The sequence below is a fragment of the Bos javanicus genome, chromosome 5 (assembly GCF_032452875.1).
Source record: "Bos javanicus breed banteng chromosome 5, ARS-OSU_banteng_1.0, whole genome shotgun sequence".
NCBI classification, from domain to species: Eukaryota; Metazoa; Chordata; class Mammalia; order Artiodactyla; family Bovidae; genus Bos; species Bos javanicus.
Window position 1 is genome coordinate 97,183,907 of NC_083872.1, and position 23,489 is coordinate 97,207,395.

At 43.3% G+C, this 23,489-nt stretch overlaps 1 non-coding gene across 1 annotated transcript; it reads left to right on the plus strand.

Moving 5' to 3' along the window:
• The first annotated feature begins 23,069 nt into the window (after positions 1–23,069).
• On the plus strand, positions 23,070–23,141 carry TRNAC-ACA (transfer RNA cysteine (anticodon ACA)). The gene has a single exon. It is a non-coding gene; the product is annotated as a tRNA-Cys (tRNA).
• The last annotated feature ends 348 nt before the right edge of the window (positions 23,142–23,489 follow it).

A 23,489-nucleotide genomic window follows, 5' to 3' on the forward strand; every position in this document is an offset into this window, starting at 1 on the left:
CCTGTTTGACAGAGGAGAGCTGTGTTGGGTGTGTGGGGAGGGCTGTTAAGTCTATCACAGTTTAAATTTTTTGCAGCACTTTAAGAGGAAAACTTCAGCTCTGCCCAAGCTCAGCCCTCATAGCAAAACTTCTATTGCCGAGGGTGAGGAGGTTGATGAGCCAGAGTAAGAAGAAGAAGGAGGAAGAGACAAAATGGGAAAATATTAAGCTTTAGTGAAACAGGATGTACTTAAAATTCTCCTTGTCTGTTAGCTGTGCAAAAATTGGCCTTTCTATGGGTGTGGGAGCCTCTGCGATTTCATACATATTTATAGTATTGGGCAAATTTGTGAACACAAGTCCAACAATGTATTTTCAATGAAGCTAGATGAAATGCATTCCTAATCCATGGGAAAGTTCTTAATTTTTTTTTTTTTTTTTTGGTTATAATATGGTGTGGAGAAACGATGCTGGCTGAAGAGTCACAGAGAATCACATGGTGTGAAGCTGGCACGAGTCTGGATGGGAAGCTGGGTGTCCCCAGCCAGAGTGGGGCTCCCCAGAAAAGATCCAACCATTCACACAGGCCTGATCATCCCCGGATCTTGGAGCCCCCAGGAGCAGGGTATGACTCCAGGAACCCCCCCTACCCCTACCCCATCCTCGACCTGAATCCCTCCATCCAGATTAGCCTCACTGCAAAATAACTCTCTGTCCACCAAAAGTCTCCAAGAGTCAGATCTTTCTAGACTCAGAATGCAGAAATCATGAGTTCAAACCTTACATTCTGCTTCCTCTGATCTTCCCATAATTTTACAGAAGTTTCTGTGACTGAACCTTAAAACTTACATTATTCTCGAAATAAGATAAGGGCCTGGCTGAACTTCACTAACCCACTTGAATTCTGTATGTACAGCTTCTTTACAGATCTAACCTGGCCTGGGTTTCTTCGTTTATAAAAAAAGGATACTGGACTAAAGTGTTTTCCAACTCAAAAATTCAGAAAAGATTCGGCCAAAATACACTCAATATCACTCCGCCATAGCTTTTTTTTTCCCCCTTTTTGCTGAGTCCTGCTAATTCTTTCTCTTTCTCACTTCCTGTTTTGAGGTCTTTTCCTCCATTCCAAGGTTATCATCGCTGCTTCATCCTTTAAACTTCTTCAATTCAGTTCAGTCGCTCTTTTGTGACCGCATGGACTGCAGCATGCCAGGCTTCCCTGTCCATCACCATCTCCCGGAGCTTGCTCAAACTCATGTCTATTGCTAGACATGATAACATGTGTAGTATTTTGTTTTTTTTTTTTTTAATTAAATGATACCACGTGTAGCTGGTGAGAATAACTAGCTTCAAAAACCATTTTGTACCTGATTTGGGAACTGTGTATGGCTTCTTCCTCCTTTAACCCTGTGGTGCTGGAGACTTTTGAGAATCCCTTGGACTGCAAAGAGATGAAACAAGTCAATTGTAAAGGAAATCAGTCCTCAATATTCACTGGAAGGACTGATGCTGAAGTTGAAATTCCAATACTTTGGCCACCTTATGCAAAGAACTGACTCATTCGAAAAGACCCTGATGCTGGGAAAGATTGAAGGCAGGAGGATAAGGGGACAACAGAGGATGAAATGGTGGGATGGCATCACTGACTCAATGGACATGAGTTTGAGCAAGCTCCGGGAGTTGGTGATGGACAGGGAGGCCTGATGTGTTGCAGTCCATGGGGTCACAGTCAGACACAACTGAGCAACTGAACCGAACTCCTTAACCCAATCATCACCTGCTTCAGCACAAACAGCCCTACAGGTCTAGTCTGCTATTTTCTTATCCAGCCCTTCATGCACCTCGGAGATTCCCATCCCTTGGCCTGAACAATAACATTTCCATGTAGCTTCCCCTTCTCTCTGAACCATTCTTTGTCCATGCTTCCTTCAAACCTTGGCCTGGAGACCAACACCCATTCATCCCCTTCAGTGTTTCTTCATACTCTTTTCTTTGCCATTTTGATGGCATACTTCATGTCATTCTCTACTGGCTTCATGTTTATTTACTGACCTTCTCTCTAAAGAAAAGTATAAGATCCTGCCTGCCATTTCTTCTGTACAAGTTAAATGTTGAAATGTCACAGCCTCTCCTTTCTCTGCTTGGTATCCAGTGCCATCCATGGCATATAGATGCTCGATAGTATTGTTGGATGATGGTTAGTGGTGAAAGAACCCAGCTGATCTTGAACTCTCAACTAATTCAACAGCAATTAGACTCACTCCATTCTGCTAACTACACATGCTCCATTGCAATGAAGTTGCTTATCCAGGGTTGGGAGTGCAAACAAGTCTCGTGTCCTGAGCCCAGGGCTTGGAACTGGATGCCAGGTTAGTGAAGGCTAAGCTCTCATCATGTTCTGCTGATGACTTATTCCTCAACTGTGACCTCTCTCAGTTTTTATTCTTATCTCTGCAAATTAGGGGTCAGATGACCAGGCCAAGAAATCCTATGATGAAAGACTCTCCACAAAGGTATCATTTCATTTCTGTAAATATGATACTCTCTGTAGAGTCGACCAGTAAAGCAGTTTATATGGAGTGATAAGGATTCCAAGATGTTTGCTCATGTTTCCTGAGCAAACTTCACATTTAACCTGAAGAACAAGAGACTTCAGTCTCTCTCTCTCTTATATCACTCCCATCATTGGCAAAAAAAAAAAAAAAAAAAATTGCCCAGAAGGAAGATCCTGGAAGGGTATGGCCTTCTCTCCTTGGTTTGCAGTTAATAAATGATGAAAAATCACAGGAGTCGTGGGTTTGATCCCTGGGGCAGGAAGATCCCCTGGAGCAGGGCATGGCAACCCATTCCAGTAGTCTTGCCTGGAGAATCCCATGGACATAGGAGCCTGGTGGACAATAGTCCTTAGGGTTACAAAGAGTCAGACACTACTAGTGACTTAGCACGCACACACAAAGGATGATAAGGCACTTTCCTAAAAGTTTGTTTTGGAGGCTGAAGAAAAAAAAACAAACCCTTTCCTCAAGTCTTTTTGGATTCGATCTCCTTGATGCCATGAGAAAGGTTTCCTGTGCATCCTCCAGAAATACCAATTCTCACAATAAGACTTCAGAGTTAGACTGTGACTTTCAGCTTTGGGGCTTCTGTCAGAGGACTGTGTGACCCTCTCAGGACTGTCAGCAGAGTCATCCACAGCAAAGCCTGCAAACTTATCACTGGGAAAAATGACATCACCAGAGCCTCACAGTATTATTTGTGCAGCCTCGAGTACTCTGTGGAAGGAGGCAGGATAAAGCTGTAAACCTACACTAGACCATGCTTCTCTAGACTTACACAGACTTGTTCTCCAGAGGCCGAGAGGGATCAGTGTCAAGGGTGTCAGAGGGTATGTACAAGGAAATAAACTGGATGGGGAAGCGGTTTGTATTTTCTTGCATTAGAAAGCACCATTTTGGTACAAGTTCTAGAAAGAATATCTGCATTTTCAATTGTTTGATGAAATGAACTTCCAGCCCTTGTTCCTGTGCATCTCACTCAGTCTTTGTTCTGTCGTTCAGGACCTGCCAGCTCAAGACTCTGCATCCCCAAGAGCAGGGTCATGAACCTAGAAGGAATCTCCTCCATCAGGTTCAGCTGCAGACTTAAATCCATCCACCAAACTAAAGGGCGGTGACAGGTTCACACACCTATGGCCAAAGTCATTCTAGTGGAAACATCTAATGTGTAACCTGAAGTCTTCCTTCCAGTGTAGAGAGGGTGATTTCCAACCTTTCAGGCTATAACACTCTTCTCCTTCCTTTCACTTTATTACTATGAGACCTATAAACATTATTGTTTTTATTAATACACTGAATTGAAACAGATGGGTTTGGCCATTTAAGAATTTCTTGAAATAACAGAAGACCTCTTGGGGTACCCAGAACTAGAACTAAAAGTCCTTGGAGAAGAGGCTCTGCAGTCACATGAACCAGGTTTCATCTGATTTCCAGCTGCAGGGACTTGAGCAAGGCATTCAGCCACTCTGAGCCTCAGTTTCCTCGATCTGTAAAATGGGGAGAACACCATCTAGCTGGTTGGGTTGTTAGTAGCAATAAATATGATAAACATGAGTCAATTTCTTGACACATAGTTATATAGTAAATGATAGATTTAACTCAATGTAATAGGGAAGAGTAAATCTGACTTCAGATTGGCTCTGTTTCTTTTACTTTACTCTTTGTGTTCCATGACTTAGAATGTTGCCTTAGCCTGAAATGTACAGGAAAGCCCATTCTGAAGGCCTTCACCTTTCAGGGTAAAACAGTTTTTCATTCACATAGAGATTAAAAGTTGCAGAACAGAGAATAACATTTGTCCAGTTGGAGGTTTATAGGAACATTATGACATGACCCACATAGACAGCTGTAAGAACAAAGAATTCCGACGCCAAGAAGTTTGCAAAAACCAACAACACACCCCTTCTTCACCTGGTCTTTAAGAATGTTTTGCTGGAACGCTTTGGGGGTTTTCGGGGTTTAAGAACATGAGCCACCACTCTCCTTGTATGGTCCTGCAACAAACACCTCTCTTCTCCAGACTCCGGTATTTTGCTTTGCTTGGCCTCACTGTGCATCAGGCACCTGAGAGTGTGTTCAGTAACACCAGTGCATTAAAGTCAGAGGAATAGACGCCATAGCAGGCAGGGGGGAAAACTCGTGGATGGCGAACAGTTTATTCCTGCGGCATTTCTCTAGCTTAGGTCACCAAAGGATTAGAATTGACACTATGCGGGGCTCGAGTTAAGCATGACAGATAGGTGAAAAGAAAGGAGGAGAACAAGTAAACAGAAAGGTACATTCCAAATGAAATCACACAGGTGGAAGTCAAGGACAAGGGCAGGCTTTTGAGCCTGAGTCACCACTGAGGAGTGATGGGCTGGGATTCTCTCTCCAGCAGGGGTGGAAGTTCTGATAGGAGAAAAGCCTTATCCTACCTCCCTGAACAGGCCTGCTCGAACCAGGGTAGTAAGCAAACCCAAATGCCATCACTCCTGGAGCAGACGTGTGACTCTGTGCAAAGCCCAGAAATAGAAGGTGGAAAAGCTTGATAATCCAAAGCTTGAGCAAAATGCAGTGATTAAGGACCCACAGGGCAGTATTCGGGGGCAAGGTAGGCTACTTGTAACACCAGGCTTTCTAGAATCTTTCTAAAATAACAATGAATACAACCAGCTTACAAGAACTTTTGACCAACAGGGCCACCCAAAATGCCAAACAGAAATCTATCCAATTCAGAAGCATGAAATACATAAGTTGGTGATTAAAAGCCAGGACGAAGTGTAAACATTTTCTGAACCACACAGTGAACTTAGCCTAGCTTTTTATTTGCCTAGGCCTGAAGCCAATTCTAAGTGGATTTACATATAAAAACTTAAAGATGTACATTTTAGTGAACCAGGATAGAATCAATTTTATAAAACTGGACAAGGTACTAATTGGAATATCACATTACCCTTAGAATCAAATATAAAACAAATAGTAGCTTGAGAATTTAACTCAACTTAGACTAAAACAAAGAAAATAGGGCTTCCCTGGTGACTCAGTGTTAAAGACTCCACCTGCCAATGCAGGAGACACAGGTTCAATTCCGGAGAAGGCAATGGCAACCCACTCCAGTACTCTTGCCTGCAAAATCCCATGGACGGAGGAGCCTGGTAGGCTGCAGTCCATCGGGTGGTGAAGAGTCAGACACGACTGAGTGACTTCACTTTCACTTTTCACTTTCATGCACTGGAGAAGGAAATGGCAACCCACTCCAGTGTTCTTGCCTGGAGAATCCCAGGGATGAGGGAGCCTGATTGGCTGCCGTCTATGGGATCGCACAGAGTTGGACACGAATGAAACGACTTAGCAGCAGCAGCAGCAGCAGCAGCAGGTTCAATTCCTGGTCTGGGAAGATCTCACATGCCACGGAGCAGCTAAGCCTACATGTCACAACGATTGAGCTTACGCTCTAGAGCCCTGGAACCACAACTATTGAGCCCATGCTCTGCAACTACTGAAGCCCACGAGCCCCAGAGCCCATGCTCTGCAATAAGAGAAGCCACCACAATGGGAAAACTGAGTACCATAACTAGAGAGTAGCCCCTGCTCTTCACAACTAGAGAAAAGCCAGTGCAGCAAAGAAGGCCCAGCACAGCCAAAAAATATATAAATAAAATGAAGGAAATAAAGCATTTGCCACTAGCCAACAATGATGATGATGATGATAATAATGATACTGTTACAGAACCAAACTTGGGTCCACTTCCTGTGCACCGTAAAGTCAACCTACTAACAATGGGTTGCGGTGAAGGAAAGTGCGTGGTTAATACAGGTACAAGTAAGGAGTCCAGGACACCTAGTGCTTAAAAGATGAGGACTTGCCAAAGGGTTTCAGGCTTAAAAGATGCGGACTTGCCAAAGGGTTTCAGGGAAAGGTTTATAAAGACAGGATGAGGGAGGGGGGTTGTGAGGTATGTGATCAGTTTATGGACATTCTTCTGATTGGTTTGGTGGTGAGGTAATTGGGAGTCCGCATCTTCAGCCTTCTGGTTCCAACTTATGTGCTTGTGGGCAGCATATAGTTAACTTCTTCCATCTGGTGGGAGTTTCAGTTTCTGCAACAGCTCAAAGAACATGACTCAGAATGTCACCTATAGTCCTTGAAGGAGAACTAATGGTCCTTAACTTTGTTGAATGGCTTAACTATTATTATCTTGTCTTGCTCGACTGTTTTCCTTTCTTCCTGCGTTTCCTCAGTTCTCTGACTAAATTTATTCTTTTTTGTAAAGTTTCTCTAAAGACAAAAGGCAGACAGAGGATATTGGTAGGGGTCTATTCTGGAAAGGCCTCATAGGGCCCTGATCGGTTACAGTCCTATACTTCCTGGTACTTGATTCCCAAAGTAATGACATTTATCTCTGTACCCAGGGTGCACCACTCCTAACTTTACTCTGCAATGACCTCAGTACCTTGTAACTGGATAATCTAACCTCTGACTGATGTGGGCTTTGAAAAATGTGTTGGGCTGCAGACCCAGGGAAGATTAGATACCACATAGGAAAACAGATTAACTAATAAACTAATTAACTCTTTTTAAAATTTCTTTGAATATTTTATTATTTTTTAATTTAATTTTTATCTTATATTGGAGTATAGTTGATTTACAATATTGTGCTAATTTCAGGTATAAAGCAAAGTGAATCAGCTATACATATACATATATCCATTCTTTTTTCAGATTCTTTTCCTATATAGGTTATTGCAAAGTATTAAGTAGAGTTCCCTGTGCTATATAAGGTAAGGTAAGTCACTTCAGTAGTGTCCGACTCTGTGCAACCCCAGAGACGGCAGCCCACCAGGCTCCCCCGTCCCTGGGATTCTCCAGGCAAGAACACTGGAGTGGGTTGCCATTTCCTTCTCCAATGCATGAAAGTGAAAAGTGAAAGTGAAGTAGCTCAGTCGTGTCCGACTCTTCTCGACCCCATGGACTTTAGCCCACCAGGCTCCTCTGTCCATGGGATTTTCCAGGCAAGAGTACTGGAGTGGGTTGCCATTGCCTTCTCCAGTGCTATATAGTAGGCCCTTATTGATTATCTATTTTACATATAGTAGTGTGTTTATGGGAGAAGGCAATGGCAACCCACTCCAGTACTCTTGCCTGGAAAATCCCATGGGCAGAGGAGCCTGGTGGGCTGCAGTCCATGGGGTTGCTAAGAGTCGGACAAAACTGAGTGACTTCACTTTCACTTTCATGCATTGGAGAAGGAAATGGCAACCCAATCCAGTGTTCTTGCCTAGAGAATCCTAGGGATGGGGGAGCCTGGTGGGCTGCCATCTCTGGGGTCGCACAGAGTCAGACATGACTGAAGTGACTTAGCAGCAGCAGCACCAGTGTGTTTATGGCAATTATCTTTTTCAACTGAGCATTCATTATGTTATTAGCATATTGGCCAGAGATTGTGACTGTGTGTGTGTGTGTGTATGTGTGTGTGTAATCAGTATGTAGGCATTGTTACATGTGCACATGTTTTAATAATATACATAATTAACAACTTAAATGTACTCATTTTGTTGGAATGTATTCTTTGGATTCTGGGACCCCTTAGAAGGAAATAGAAACATGGACCCCACTAGTGGGACCAGCGCAGAGTGAGTTATTTGTGTTGCTGAAACATATTGGGAAGGGTAAGAGGGAATGCATGGCCAAGAGTGACAGGACCTCAGGAACTTGAGGATGGTCCTTACATGGAAGGAGAGGAAGGCTTGGGAGAGTGGCAGGGCAGGGTGCGGGAGTGGTGTGCAGAGAAACAACAGCACACCAGGAGCAGTGATCCGGCACATCTTCCAGGAGAAGGGAAAGATGCTGACCAAGGGAAATAAAGGGGGTTTATTCCCTGCAGCCAGGAGTTGGACAATGACTCTGGCTTTCACCGATTCAATGGACATGAATTTGAGCAAACTCCAGGAGATGGTGAAGGGCAGGGGAGCCCGGCATGCTGCAGTCCATGGGGTCACAGAGTTGGACATGACTTAGCAACTGAAGAACAACAACAACTGGCTTTCAGAGACATGACAAACCATGATGACTCGGTGCACAAGGTCTCTGTTTTCTGTGCAGACTTACTCATCTGAGAAAGAGGGGATGTCCCAGCCCTGGTGAAAAAAACAAGGTGAGGCCAGAGAAAATGAGCTGCTGATTCAGACTGTGGGGGAAGGAAGGACCAGGCAGTTTCTGGCTCCTTCTTCCGCATTCCAGCCTTGGGTTCCCTTTTGCCCTGTGCAAGACTCTAGGTGCCTGGCCTGCCCTGCAGCCTCACGTGGAAAACTCCTCTGTGGGGCAGATCAGATTCATTCAGCGATCTGAAGGCACAACAGCGTCTCAGTTTTCTCTCCAGCAGCACAGTATGAGGTGTGGCCTCCACACGAACCGCAGATTGGAAATGTCAGCTCACGTGGGAACAGGCACCTCAAATTCGTCTGGTCCTGCGTTGCAGAGTTGAGCTTGGATTCCGTTCCCCCTCATCTCTTTCCTCTTCCCCCTGTCCTACTTTCTCTCGTGGCTGCTAGTGGTTTTTCCATTTCATCCTGCAGACATGTGAGGCCACTCGCTCCCCAAACCGACTCTCCCACACATCTGGAAGAGCTGTGTCCACATCTGGACTCCATCCTCATCTGGGAGATCTCTTTTTGACATTCTTTTTGAAACTCAATCCGTGTAACCTCTTGCTCCAAGGGCCTTTGAACCACTGGAATCGTTTGCACAGGCTCGGGAAGAAGGCTTTAGATGCAGCTCTACGTGGTGGAATTTGTGATTCAAACCAAATCCAACATGATGCTTCTGATGGCTTTTCTTTTTTTCTCCATAGTAATTAGTTTTTCTTAGCTTCATGCTCAAAAGGGCTGAAAGTCTAGTCTGGGAGTGAGATGCTGGGAGATTAGAAGGGTAAGTAGAGTTTAGCAGCTCTGTGACCTTGAATGCGATAGTCATTCCCTCATCCATAAAACGGAGGCTTACTATTTAAAATGAGATTAATAACCCCAATTTGCTACCCACTAGGATTCTGCAAGGATGAGGTGGGAGAACGAATCTGAGCATGCATGGTCGGGGGAACCTGGGAAAGATCATTGCGGATGAAGAAGGGAGAGACTGTGCTTTTGCACACGGACTTCTCCATAAATCCATAGAAGAGCCCAATTCTATGGCTCTGTGATGCTCCACTGACCAGGGAAAGGCAGGATTCTGTGGGACACCAGTCCCATTGTCAGCCAGGTGCCTTCATTCTAACCAAACTGACAGCGGAGTATCTGATCCAAGTCTCAAACTTAATGTGCACACAAATGACCCAGCCATTCTGACAAAACGCAGATTCTGGCTCACAGGTCTGGGGTGGGGCTGAGGTTTGCATTTCTAACAAGCTCTCAGGTGATTCCTCTGCTGCGAGTCCCCAGGTCAAATTTTGAATGACATGGTAATAGGGAGGTGGATCCCCAACCCTCAAATGCCACCTCTACTAACAAGTGAGTTTTTCATTTTTGCAGAGTCAAGGTCAGGAGAAGCCTGGAGGGAAATGAACACATTCCTGAAATGCACAAAGACCTGTTCAGCTCAATTTTGATCCTCTCTGCCAGAAGGCTAGGAACCATATGGCCTCTTGGGTGTGAAGGGAAAGCTACCTACTTCACACCACTCCCTGCCTTCAAATATTTCCCCTCCTGAGTCAGGTTCATGCCTAGAGGAGAGAATGCCACAGCCATGGATGGCTGCCTTTGACCTTCAGCATGTTGCTCAACTAACTCCCAGAGTTCCTTACCTGGGCACTTCCAACCAAACTTTTTTGCCCCTGAGCTATGTTGCCTAGCAACCAGAGGCAGGAGAAAGACAAGGAGGTAGGTAAGAAGTCAGGGAGGAAATCGTGGTAACTGGGGAGACAGGGCTGAAACCATCTGAGAGCTACTAGCCACACAGACACCCACACCCAGCACGTGGAATGTTAATTAGCCTCAGAGGGAGGGCACCCCTGGGTGTGAACCTAGAAAGCAGGAGGCCAGAAGTTTACAAACATTCATTCTTTCCATTAAATTATTTTAAAGCTATTAATAATAAAAGAAGGAGGAAGAAAAAATCCTGCTTCTTAGATGTGTTGGCAAGACAGGAGGAAAAAACTGAAAAACTGCTTATAAAAACCAGGGGAACCATTCAAGGGTGTGGAGGGGGTGCAGAGAAGTTTGGTAAAAATCCCATATGAAAAACTAAAACATGGCTTTAATAGTAGCCAAAAAATACTTTATAGGAAGGTCTAAAAAGCTGAACTGAGACGCCGCCCAGGCGTGGGCTTCTAGCGGTTCCCGGGGGAGGAGGGGCTGCAATTCCACGAGGCCACCCCGCTGCCCTCAACGCGAGGTCCATCAGAGCATCCCGGGGCGGGGACCATCCAACCAGAGAGAGGGCGCTGAACCGCAGACAGCAGCAGGCCCCGGCGGCAGCTAACGTGGCAGGGGGACTTTTGATTCCAGTCACTGGTATGCAACTTCAGTTTCCTCCCAGGATGAAAGCCTTCCTTCAGACCCGTAGACGGTTGCACCCGGCGCTGCTCTCGTCCTCCATCCTCCGGCTTCCTGCCTTCCCATACTCAGCGCCCGTTTCACATCGGCAATAAGGATGCGCCTCCTAGAACACAGATGGAATCACGCGGCTCAAAAACTTTTCATCGTTCTGTTGCCAACAAAGGAAATTCCAATCTATTTAGCGTGGCATTCGATGCTTTTCACAGCCCTGCCCTGGTCTACTTTTCCAGAGTCATCTCCAACTTCTCCTACTTGCCCCCAGCCATCCTCCAGTTCAGTCCCTTAAGCCACACCGACCTCCCCCAAGCCAAGAACGTTTTACTCTTCCGGGCCTTTGTGCCTTGCTGTAATTCCTCATTTGGTTTATCATCAAAACAAGCCCTGTTCATTCTTTTTAAAATACAGAGAAAACAGGGACTTCCCTGGTGGTCTAATAGGGAAGACTCCATGCTCCCAATGCAAAGGGTCCAGGTTTCATCCATGGTCAGGGAACGAGATCCCACATGCCTCAACTAAGAATCCTGCCTGCTGCAACTAAGATCTGGTGCAGCCAAATAAATTACTTAAATATTTTTTTAAAATACACAGCAAAAAACAATTAAAATTTCAAAGGAATACGTGCACATGATTAATTTAATCTCTTGCCCTCCTCTTCCCTCTGCCCCTGAAATCCCTCAACTAAACCACCTTTCACTCTTTAAAATTTTCTCTCCTTGTGGTTACATTCATTTCTCTAGGAACTATTTCTGGATTTCTAGAAAGTCATTTCTTAATTTAGCAATTTTGCATAACTTTATTTTTTTTTGCATTCTGACTCTAATAAGAGTGCTTAGCATACACGACGCATACTAAAATTTTTATTTTCTTGGTGGAAACCATAAATCACTTTAAGTTACAAGAAGAAGCAACATAAGATTAAAAGAAAGTAAGCATTCACTCTCTGAAGTTAGACTAATTGGGTCCAGATTGCCAGCTTCAACTGACTTAACAATTCTGTGTTTATGTCTTTATAAACGGCGGAAAATACAAATCCGAGTTTCCTTCAGCTGTAAAATCTGTACTGATCTCTCGTTAGACCTACAGCAAAAATGTCATCTTCATTTCTCTTCCCTCCTGTCCAAGTTGCAGGTACTGCTTCCAGAATCCTACGTCTCCTTCTGGCTTGCTTTACTCTCTCCTTTTGCAGAGCTGTGTCCTCAAATGACTTCCTTCAAAGATGTGTGGAATCAAGCCTTTTCAACACTGCATTTGTCTGAAAATGTCTTTTCTTCTGCCTTCAAAATTCACAATTATTTTTCCTGAATAGAATTCTAGTGAACAGGAGCTTTCCTTCATAATATGAAGCATCTCATTACAGTCTATCATCTAGAGTTGCTCTCAAGCCTTCAGTGCCCATTTATTTGTGGGTTGTTGATTTTTTCTTCATTTCTCTCCCTGTCTCTGTCTCTGTCCCTCTCTGGAAGCACTTAAGATCTCTCTTTTAATATCAACATTCCGAATTTTTAAATGATGCTTGTGCTATCTTTTATTCATTATGGTGGGTAGGTAGACCCTTCTGTTTTAACTTTTATATCCTTCCACTCTATGAAATTCTTTTGTAATATTTCTTTGTAATTCCTTCCCACATATTTTTCATTTGGATCGTCCATCAGCTGGATATTGAGCCCCTGGGTTATTTTTAAATGTTTTTGTTGTTGATGATCATTTTATACTCTTTTTCTTTTGGTTTTCTCTATTTTATCTTCCAACATTTTAATTAGCATTTTCATAGCATGTTCTTGTTTAATTGATGTGGTGTGTTCATAAATGTCTCTGAAGATACAAATTCATTTCTCTCAAGCTCCTTATTTAGGCTGAACTATCTCTTGTGTTCCTATGAGATAATTTTTCTATTCCACAATGTTTTCTTTTCATGTATCACAGTTCCCTCAAGTACCTAATCACTGGTGGGATTATTAAAGCTAACTGTGAACTCGATGTGACACTGTTGGCTATTGGGTTCCATGTCAGGGTGAATGGAAATGGAGCCCAGATGTGGCATTAGTTCCCACACGAAGAACAGATTGTTCATTTTCTTTAGACAGGGACGAACCTGTGGTTTCAAACCCAAGTTCGTGTGCCTTATGCACAGTGAGGCCAAACAAATGGGAACCTCAAAGTTTGGGGCCCAATATGCCACTGGAGATCAGTGGAGAAATAACTCCAGAAAGAATGAAGAGACAGAGTCAAAGCAAAAACAGCACCCAGTTGTGGATGTGACTGATGATAAAAGCAAAGTCCAATGCTGTAACAAGGAAAATTGCACAGGAACCTGGAATGTTAGGTCCATGAATCAAGGCAAACTGGAAATGGTCAAACAGGAGATGGCAAGAGTGAACATCAACATTTTAGGAATCAGTAAACTAAAATGGATTGGAATGCGTGAATTTAACTCAGATGACCATTATATCTACTACTGTGGGCAGGAATCCCTTAGAAGAAATGGAGTAGCCATCATAGTCAACAAAAGAGTCCAAAATGCAGTATTTGGATGCAATCTCAAAAATGACAGAATGATCTGTTTATTTCCAAGGCAAACCATTCAATATCATGGTAATCCAAGTCTACGCCCCAACCAGTAATGCTGAAGAAGCTAAAGTTGAATAGTTCTATGAAGATCTACAAGACCTTCTAGACTAACACCCCAAAAAAAGATGTCCTTTTCATTATAGGAGACTGTAATGCAAAAGTAGGAAGTCAAGAAACACCTGGAGTATCAAGCAAATTTGGCCTTGGAGTACAGAATGAAGCAGGGCAAAGACTAATAGAGTTTTGCCAAGAGAACACACTGGTCATAGCAAACACCCTCTTCTAACAACACAAGAGAAGACTCTACACATGGACATCACCAGAGGGTCAATACCAAAATTAGATTGATTATATTGTTTGCAGCCAAAGAAGGAGAAGCTCTATACAGTCAGCAAAAACAAGACCAGGAGTTGACTGTGGCTCAGATCATGAACTCCTTATTGCCAAATTCAGACTGAAATTGAAGAAAGTGGGGAAAATCACTAGACCATTCAGGTATGATCAAAATTAAATCCCTTACGATTATACAGTGGAAGTGACAAATAGATTCAAGGGATAGACAGAGTGCCTGAAGAACTATGGACAAGGTTCTGACATTGTACAGGAGGCAGGGATTAAGACCACCCTCAAGAAAAAGAAATGCAAAAAAGCAAAATGGCTGTCTGAGAAGGCCTTACAAATAGCTGTGAAAAGAAGGGAAGTGAAAAGCAAAGGCAAAAAGGAAAGATATATCCATTTGAATGCAGAGTTCCAAAGAATAGCAAGGAGAGATAAGAAAGCCTTCCTCAGTGATCAGTGCAAAGAAATAGAGGAAAACAATAGAATGGGAAAGACTAGAGATCTCTTCAAGAAAATTAGAGATACCAAGGGAACATTTCATCCAAAGATGGGCACAACAAAGGAAAGAAATGATATGGACCTAACAAAAGCAGAAGATATTAAGAAGAGGTGGCAAGAATACACAGAAGAACTGTACAAAAAAGATCTTCATGACCCAAATAATCACAATGGTATGATCACTCCCCTAGAGCCAGACATCCTGAAATGCAAAGTCAAGTGGACCTTAGGAAGCATCACTATGAACAAAGCTAGTGGAGGTGATGGAATTCCAGTTGAGCTATTTCAAATCCTAAATGATGATGCTCTGAAAGTGCTGCACTCAATATGTCAGCAAATTTGGAAAACTCAGCAGTGGCCACAGGACTGGAAAAGGTCAGTTTTCATTCCAATCCCAAAGAAAGGCAATGCTAAAGAATGCTCAAACTATTGAACAGTTACACTCATCTCACACGCTAGTAAAGTAATACTCAAAATTCTTCAAGCCAGGCTTTAGCAATACATGAACCATGAACTTCCAGAGGTTCAAGCTGGATTTAAAAAAGGTAGAGGAAACAGAAATCAAATTGCCAACATCTGCTGGATCATGGAAAAAGCAAGAGAGTTCCAGAAAAACATCTATTTCTGCTTTATTGACTATTTCAAAGCCTTTGACTGTGCAGATCACAGCAAGCTCTGGAAAATTCTGAAAGAGATGGGAATACCAGACCACCTGACCTGCCTCTTGAGAAATCTGTATGCCAGTCAGGAAGCAACAGTTAGAACTGTTAGCAACAGTTAAAACTGGACTTGGAACAACACACTAGTTCCAAATAGGGAAAGGAGAACGTCAAGGCTGTATATTGTCACCCTGCTTATTTAACTTATATGCAGAGTACATCATGAGAAGCACTGGGCTGGAAGAAGCACAAGCTGGAATCAAGATTGCCAGGAGAAATATCAATAAGCTCAGATATGCAAATGACACCACCCTTATGGCAGAAAGTGAAGTAGAACTAAAGAGCCTCTTGAAGAAAGTGAAAGCGGAGAGTGAAAAAGTTGGCTTAAAACTCAGCATTCAGAAAACTAAGATCATGGCATCTGGTCCCATCACTTCATGGCAAATAGATGGGGAAACAGTGGAAACAGTGACAGACTTTATTTTGGGGGGCTCCAAAATCACTGAAGATGGTGATTGCAGCCATGAAATTAAAAGACGCTTACTCCTTGGAAGAAAAGTTATGACCAACCTAGACAGCATATTAAAAAGCAGAGACATTATTTTGCTGACAAACGTCAATCTAGGCAAAGCTATTGTCTTTCCAATAGTCATGTATGGATGTGAGAGTTGGACTATAAAGAAAGCTGAGCACAGAAGAATTAATGCTTTTCAACTGTGTTGTTGGAGAAGACTCTTGAGAGTCCCTTGGACTGCAAGGAGATCAAACCAGTCCATCCTAAGGGAAATCAGTCCTGAATATTCTTCGGAAGGACTGATGTTGAAGCTGAAACTACAGTACTTTAGCCACCTGATGCGAAGAACTGACTCATTTGTAAAGACCCTGATGCTGGGAAAAATTGAAGGCAGGAGAAGGGGACGACAGAAGATGAGATGGTTGGATGAGATCACCGACTCAATGGAATGAGTTTGAGTAAACTCCAGGACTTGGTGCTGCAGTCCATGGTTCGCAAAGAGTTGGACAGGACTGAGTGCCTGAACTAAACTGAACTAAAAGTTGAGGCAGAGAAAGAGTCAAGCAGGGAGGATGGGCAGGTCATGCTCAAAAGACCCAAATACCTCATGATTTTCAGGGTAGAGTTTTTAAAGGCAAAATTTGGGTTTTTTTTCTGATTTGTGCTTCCCAGGTGGCTCAGTGATAAAGAATCCTCCTGCCAACTGCAGGAGACACAAGAGATATAGGTTCAATCCCCGGGTCAGGAAGAGCCCCTGGAGTCAGAAATGGCAACCCATTCCAGCATTCTTGCCTGGAAAATTCCATCGCAAGAGGAGCCTGGTGGGCTACAGACCAGGGGGTCGCAAAGACTGAATGACTGAACGACTGAGCGTGTAGTAATTGGATGGAATCCCAGGAATCTTGTGGTCAGCCTGAAATTACCATCCTCCACCTGGGTAAGAACCTTAGTTCCAATGAAAGAACTCTAGGATTTGTATCAGATTGTTATGTGTCAATATATCCCTTGAGGAGGAGCTAGCACTCTGCTTTATTGCTGCACTATAAAGTGGCTGCTTCTCCTTTGTTTCTGCACTCCCTCCCTTCTCTAATTAGTAACTGCTGGAATCTGCCCTTTGGAACTCTGGGAAGGTCTAGGAGACAGGAATCTTTTTCCTACAAACAAGAATATAACCCATACAAATGAGATCTGAAAAAGGGAAATCTAAACTATAGGGACAGGAAATAGTTGAGTGGTTGCCTGGGGCTGGATATAGGGACAAGAGATTGGTTACTAAGGGGCATGAGGAAATTTTGGGGGTGACAGCACTGTTCTACGTCTTGATGACAGCGGTGGTTACACAAAGGTATAAATTTTCAATGAATTGTATTCTTAAAACGAGTGCATTTTATTGTATGTAAATTATACCACAGTTAAATTGGTTAAAAAATAAATGAGAGTACACACACACACACACACACACAGAAAAGAAACCGGGGACCTGGTGGGGGGTCGGGGGTGGGGGTTGTACTTGGAAGGGTTTTTCAGGATGCTACTCAGTTTCAATCCTTCCCCACGACCTCAGGGTGGAGAAGTTGTGGGTTTCTCAGCCTGTCTCTCCCTTTTGTGCTAAGTCACATCAGTTGTGTCTGACTCTTTGCAAACCTTTGGACTGTAGCCCTCCAGGCTCCTCTGTCCATGGGATTCTCCAGGCAAGAATACCGGAGTGGGTTGCCATGCCCTCCTCCAGGGGATCTTCCAGACACAGGGATTGAACCTGTGGCTCCTGGATTACAGGCGGATTCTTTACCCATGAGCCACCAGGGAGCCCATATCTCCCTTTTGCCCACCATCAAATCTAGAGCTTTCGAGTCCTGAACCCTTTTAGGATTATTCAAGAAAAGCCTCCACTAACAGTCACCCACGCTGCTTGTGTTCTTCACAGCACCTACTTCTGTCTACCTCCGCTCATCAGCCCCCAAGCCTCCTCCCGAAACCAAGCTCCCCTAAGACCAAGTTCCCCGGTGGAGTTTACAATAACTTCTCGATCCAAAATTTAATTCCCTTTCTTGTCCTGCCCCTGTTCCCCTCAGGATTGAGGGATATCAAAGAAAGGAAGGATAATTGAACAGGACCCCACAGGACCCTCCTGGGTATATAAGTCCCCCTGAGTCCCTTGTTTATTATTTGCAGAAAAATGCTTTAGTCTCCTAGGCCCTCCCTGAGTTTCTACTTATCAGAGAAGTGAGGGAATGCAGAAACAAAGAGCAGTCAAACAAGAAAAGTAATGATTGATTAAACAATAGTGCAGCAACAAAGAATCATAGTTCCTCCTCAAGGGATAAAATACCAATCTGACACATTATCTTTGAGCTGTTCTGCAGAAAGTAAGAGCCCAGCCAGGTGAAGGATGGAGACCACATGCTGATCACAAGTGCATAGACCTCAGATAACCAGAAGGTTCATGATTAAGATTCCCCAAACATCACCCTGTTCCCTCACCACCAACCAATCAGAAGAGAGTCATGCACCCCACAGCTCTCACCCCCAAATGTTGCCTTAAAAAGTGCCTCCCTGAAAGTCATCAGGAAGTTCAGGCCTTTTGAGAACAAGCTGCCTATTCCCCTTGCTTGATGCCCTTTGATAAACACTTCACTGACACCACGGTGCTGTGTCAGTAGATTGGCATTGCCGCACATCAGATGAGTAGACTCAAATTCCTTTTGGTAACAGTCCTACTCCCTATAAACCACATGTCACATAATTGCCTGTCTTCTGAAGACTCTTTCTATGCTGTCTATGCTATTGGAAGTTTATACTACATTTTTATTCCTTTGCTGTCATGTCATGGGGCTCAGAAGGTAAAGAAAGTAAATGTATTTTAGGAAACCAAAAATGATCATTTTAAAAGTTGCCAGGGAGAAAATATAGATCACCTAAAAAGAAACAGGAATTCTTAATATCTACAATAAATGCCGGCCAAGAGAATAACTTTTTCAGTGTTGAAATTCAAGAACCTTCAACCTAGAATTTTAACACCAATCAAACTATTTAAAATTGGGGACAGAATTAATGGTATAGCAGGCATACATAAGACTTCTCTTAATATTCTCTTGGAAGAAGTACTCCACTAAGAAGAACTCACTATGAGACTTATGTCAATGAAGAATAAATAAGTAAACACCATATATATTTTTATTTTTTCTATAAAGAAACAAGAAAGTGAAAGTTAAGGTATAGACTAGAGAAGAATTGAAAAGACTTACAGAGTGTTATTATTATACAACATAGATAAGCAGAGGAATCCATAACCTAATGACATTATCGTGAATTTTAAAAGTGCAAAATTATATGTGGAATCTAAAAAAATGATACAAATGAATCTATTTACAAAACAAAAATAGACTCACAGACAGAAAACAAACTTATGGTTACCAAAGGAAGAAGGGAAGTGGGATCAATTCAGTCTGGGATTAAAATATACACTCTACCATATATAAAACTGACAAACAATAAGGACCTACTGTATAGCACAAGGAACTATACTTGATGTCTTGGAATAATCTATAAAGCGCATGCTTAGTCGCTCAGTTGTGTCTGACTCTTTGTGACCCTATGGACTGTAACCCACCAGATTCCTCTGTCCATGGGATTTTCCAGGCAAGAATACTGGAGTGGGTAGCCATTCCCTTCTCTAGAACCTATAATGTAAAATAATCTAAATAAGAATAGATACATACATTGTAAATCAACTATACTTTAATAGAATTTTTTTTAAAGAATGTGAAAACATACAATTTAATAAAATGACATTTTATGTGACTTAACTAAAAAATAATTAAAATTTTAAAATAAAGTCCTTAAAAAATAAAAGTGTCAAATTAGCAAAGAATAAATTTAATACTTGCATAGATAAATAACCATTATAGAAGTGAAAATGTCAATCACTTTATGAGGCTAATAAGTAGACTCTTGATTCCATAACTGAATGAGAACAGCACAAATTATATTATCTACACTATAGATAATTATATATCTAACTCATAGGAGAAACTCTTGCAAATCAACATGAAAAAGATTGGAAATTCAAGGGAAAAATGAACAAAACATGTAATACACAATTTAGAGAACGGATAACAAGGATGAGATATGTATTTCTAGGAGAGCATAGAAATCAGAGAAATACAAACTTTTAAACAGTGACATACTACTTTATTCACATACACAATGCACAAAGATTAGAAGGCTGGGTAATACCAAGTGATGGAGAAGATTCAGGGAAATAGACTTGCCCATGCATTTCTGGAGCATCATCAAAGTGGCACAAACATTCTAGAAAACAACCAAGGAGTATTTAATGAAAATGAAGTACTCATATACCTTATGCCAAGCAATGCTCCATGCTGGGCATGTGCCCAGGGATGCTCTTGCCGAACTTCTAGGAACACAGGTTCAAGGTTGTATCATTGAAGACTATCAGATATGAGTCAGTGATTGGTATTTGGAGGAAGTGGGAAATGAGAAAGGGAGTGGAAGAGAAATGGGAGTGACCATCAGGGATAAAGGGGGAAACAACCAAGATAAAACCAGACTCTGATCTTGCACAGCCTGTGAATGAACGGAGGAATGTGTTCAACTCTGTATCTGAGGATCCTATCATGGGTCAAGGCATGTGTAGTAGAAAAATAAATGAGTAGCAGCCACCTGACTGCTCCATTTGCTTTGACCAAAAAAGTGAGCTGTGCATCGGATGTGACACTATCCTTGACCTTCTGACAGGCTCCCTCCCCTCCCCCCTCCCTACATTCAGCTGGTCTCACCCTCTACAAACAAACCCCGCCCTAGTCCTCAGTAATCTCCAGGCTTAGGGTTTCCCACCCAAATCTCATTTCCTCCCAGAACACTTGTGGAGCAGGTTGCTCAACCCCTCCTCAGGTTGAAACCCTGCACACTTTACCCGGAGTCACATCAGACTAGTGCCCACCTCTGTCCCCTAAACTCGCCTGAGCATCACTGCAGCCATCTCATGGGGTCTCCAACCCTCGTGCAAAAGAAGCACTAAGGAACCAGATGGAGGGAAGATCCCACGTTTTCTGGGGAAAAATAAATTCCTTTCTCAGCAATTACTTGTGTACCTTCCTAGGTAATCAAACCAGGCACCTAGATAGAGAAGCCCCGCCCCCACACAGATAAGGATCAGAATGGACTTGTTGAAGTGAGTCGGTAAGACAGAAAAGGCAGCACAAAGGTGAACTCTAAGAGCTGGAGAAGTTACAAGAGACAGAGTGTTTTATGGTAACATTTCTTGTCTATATGCCTGCAGCAGACTACTCTTTCACACTAAATCCTCAGTCCTTTTTTCCCTAGATGTCTGGCTCATGGATCTGGCCTCACCTGGTTCCCTGGCAGACACGTGCTGTCCCATCTTTCCATTTCCTGCAGCCCACCTGGCATGGGAACCCTCAATCTGGGACTTTGCCAGACTTCAGATCACAAATTTTACAAAGTGTTAGTCGCTCAGTTGTGTCCGACTCTTCGTGACCCCATGGACAGTAGCTCACCAGGTTCCTCTGTCCATGAAATTCTCCAGGCAAGAATACTGGAGTGGGTTGCCATTCCCTTCTGCAGGGCATCTTCCTGACCCAGGGATTGAACCCCAGTCTCCTGCATTGCAGGTAGATTCTTTATCATCTAAGCCATGGTCCTAAATCCTTTCCCACTTGCATGTCCTCAGCAACCAAATAAGATAGCCAGTCAGCAGTCCTGATGAAGCTTCTCTGATGAGCAAAACAGCACCCTGAGCCCTTAACAAGGAAAACCATAGAAACAGAAGGAGCTTCCCAGGTACCTCAGTGGTAAAGAATCTGCCTGCCAATGCAGGAGACATGGGTTCAATTCCTGGGTCGGGAAGATCCCCTGGAGAAGGAAATGGCAACCCACTCCAGTATTCCTGCCTGCGAAATTTCATGGACAGAGAATCCTGGGGGCCAACAGTCCAGGGCATTGCAAAGAGTCAGACACAACTGAGCGCCTGAGCGCTACTACTACTATAGAAACAGAAGTTAAAGACACTGCCCTTAAAGAACGTGAGCGGGTCACCTGTGAAGTGTTAGCCATTATCCTAAGCGCTTTCATACATTTTCCTTGATGTTTTTTCACAATGACCCCAGCAATTAAAGTCCCATTTTCTCTGTTTTCCAGATGAGTAAACTGAATCTCTTCAAGGCTGAACAATGTGTCTCAAGTAACAGCTGGAGAGTGACAAATCCAATACTTCTGATTCCAAGCCCAGACATTTTCCAGAGCACCAGAGTTGCATTAAAGAGAATCCATCCTGCTTACAAATACAGAGCATTGTGACCTGAAATAGAATATGTGCAGAAGAGCATATCAGCAAGAACAAATGCATGAAAAAATCAGCTCCAAGCCTGTGTGCTCTGGTCTCACTGGACAAGAGGGGTTCAACAGTGAAAGATTCAGAAAGGCAGTTCAACGCTTGAAATCTAGTTGGAAAGGGGGCTATAGATTGGCAAGGAAGAGAAAAGAAAGTTGGAATAAGCACCTTCCCTTAAGATTACTTAGACATTCCTGCTGCCATGAAACGAATTTTCCAGTCTGTCTCCCAGAGTAAGAAAAATCATGCTGAAACGTGGCAGGGTGAATTCAGGTTAAGACTACAGAAATATTTCTGGTGATGAGGTGGTTAAATACCAAACCATTTCATTAAAGGAAGTGGTGAAATGCAGATTTTTTTTCCCCCCGTGGATTATTTTGGCTTATTCCTGTTGGAGACTGGAGCTAAAATATATGAGCTCTAGAAACCTCACTTGGAGATCGCGATTCTACAGCTATAACTTAATTACGCTCGCATAAAAAGGCTTCAGGGTGAGCCATATAACAACAAACTATTACTCAAGCCCAGACCCTCCCAGAGAGCTGGTGTATAGCTTTTCACCTTTCCTCCCTGGTTCTCACACTCCAACAAGCATGAACCAGAATGGGCCTGAGTCACCGGGTCACATGACTGAAAGTGCATTCGGGGCCTCTCCACTGTTGGCAGGGCCACATGAAACCAAAATCGCCTGTGCTCTGCGAGCCTGGGAGCACCAGACACTTACAGGTTCATGTTCGGAAACACCCCAGGCAGCCGTCCAGCCATTGGAGCTTTAGAGAAAATCCATGCCTGGAAATACTTCATTCCAAGGCACACTGGCCTCGCTGCAAGACCAGTCTAGCTGGCCACGTACATTACTGTCACTTATATGTGGGGTCCACTGAACAGCTGCAGGTCTGGGATTGCTGGGGGTATCTCAGTATGCTCTCTATTTCAGCATTATTCGATGTTTTTCACAGAAGAGGATGTTTGCCAGGGCTCCACTCCTACCCATTCAGGTATGTGTTGGCCAGTCAGTTGATTTGTTGGGTAATTAGTTGGTTCATGGACTTCCCTGGTGGCTCAGATGGTAAAGCATCTGCCTACAATGCGGGAGACCCAGGTTCGATCCCTGGGCTGGGAAGATCCTCTGGAGAAGGAAATGGCAACCCACTCCAGTACTCTTGCCTGGATAATCCCACGGACGGAGGAGCGTTATAGGCTACAGTCCATAGGGTCGAAAAGAGTCGGACACGATTGAGCAACTTCACTTCACTTCACTTCACTTAGTTGGTTCATTGGTTGATAGGTTTGTTCATTTTGTAAGTAGCACAGGGCACAAACCACCTCTGAGAAAATCATGTTTCACAGACTCATTCATGATTTCACTGCCCCCATGGGAAATCAGAAGAGACCTTGAACAGGAAGTCTGCCTGAAGAAATTTTTCTCCTGCTCTATGATTTCCGTTTTCCTACCAATGAAGGACTCAGA